The sequence below is a fragment of the Triticum dicoccoides genome, chromosome 4A (genome assembly GCF_002162155.2).
Source record: "Triticum dicoccoides isolate Atlit2015 ecotype Zavitan chromosome 4A, WEW_v2.0, whole genome shotgun sequence".
Classification (NCBI taxonomy): Eukaryota; Viridiplantae; Streptophyta; class Magnoliopsida; order Poales; family Poaceae; genus Triticum; species Triticum dicoccoides.
In genome coordinates, this window is record NC_041386.1 from 609,674,622 (window position 1) to 609,676,207 (window position 1,586).

At 49.9% G+C, this 1,586-nt stretch overlaps 1 pseudogene; it reads right to left on the minus strand.

The window, feature by feature from the left end:
- Nucleotides 1-1,237: 1,237 nt before the first annotated feature.
- LOC119290323 lies at nt 1,238-1,376 on the minus strand (annotated as a pseudogene).
- Between the last annotated feature and the right edge of the window lie 210 nt (nt 1,377-1,586).

A 1,586-nucleotide genomic window follows, 5' to 3' on the forward strand; every position in this document is an offset into this window, starting at 1 on the left:
CATTCTGTTGGTGCGCATGAGGGCAGGAGACATGATGAGATATACCTATTTTGGTAAAGAAGGAGTTGAGTTTAACATACTCCCCTCCCCAGTCTGTTTGGAGAGCAAGAATTTTGCGATCAAATTGTCGCTCTACAAGTTTCTGAAAGTCATGAAACTTTTGAAACACCTCGGACTTGTGTTTGATAAGGTAGATCCATGTAAATTTACTGAAATCATCTATGAAACTCACATAATATTGCTTTCTTCCTATTGTTTCCACAGCAGGACCCCAAACATCAGAGAACACAAGCTCTAAAGGAAATTTTGACTCACTTATTGATTTTGGATAAGGAAGTTGGTGACTTTTGCCTTTTTGGCATGCGTCACATACATACTCTTTATTGAAAGAACTGGCACACGGCAGATTATTTTGACTAATGACTTTGCTAACAATGACAGAAGAGGGATGCCCTAGACGTCGGTGCCACCTATCCGGAGATAACTTGGTAGCACTTAGCACTTGCTTCTTGACGTCGGTGCTCATGTGCCTAATCGGGTAGAGACCTCTCCTACCCTTGCCTTGAAGTAGTACCTTCCTCGTTCCCCGATCCTTAACACAAAAAGAATAAGGGTGAATTTCAACAAAGGAGTTGTTGTCAATGGCAAGACGACTAGCAGAGATGAGACTTTTATTGGCTTTAGGTACATGAAGAATATTGTTCAAGTAGAGATCACGATCTAGGGTATGAATTGCTGAACGACCAATATGTTTAATATCCATACCTGATCCACTTGCAGTATGTATTATGTTCATTGCCGTTGTAGCGATCGCGCACGTTCAGCTTCTCCAGGTCACCCGTGATATGATCAGTAGCACCACTGTCAAGGTACCAGTTGGTGTCTACGCCATACTGTGGAGCTGCAAGATTGGCCGATTTCTCCTCCATACCTTGGTAGGACTCGTCATACCTCTTCGAGCACTTCCATGCCGGATGGCCCATCTTCCCGCAGATCTGACATTGCACCCGAGAAGCGGAGGCATGGTTTTTGTAGTTGCCTTCGCTACCGCCTCCATTGTTGTTGCCATGGCCACCACCGCCACGACCTCCTGGCTTGGAATAGCCACGGCCGCCGCGGTCACCACCATTGCCAGCTTGCCTGCGACCGCGATCACCACCTCCGCCGCCTTGCTTGCGGCCTCGGGTGGCACTGTTGGCGGAGGACTGCGACCCGCCGCCATGAAGATTCAGCCTCGTCTCGAAGCTGAGCAGCTGCGAGAAAAGCTCAGCTGCAGTGACCGGCTCCACCCTGGAGCACATAGTAGAAACCACCGGATCGAAATCTTAATCGTGTCCGGCGAGGATGTGGGAGACAATGTCTTCCTCGTCCACCCTCTTCCCCGCGGCGATCAACTCGTCGGTGAGGGTTCTGACCTTCCCGACGTAGTCGGTGATGGAAAGGTTGCCCTTCTGCAAGTTAGCGAGGGCGATGCGGACGTTGGTGGTCTGCGATCGAGTGCGAGATGCAAGCATCCCCTCGACCGTGTTCCAGAGCTCCGCCGAGGTGTGACAGGACGCAACCTGGATGGCTATCTCACGAGGAAG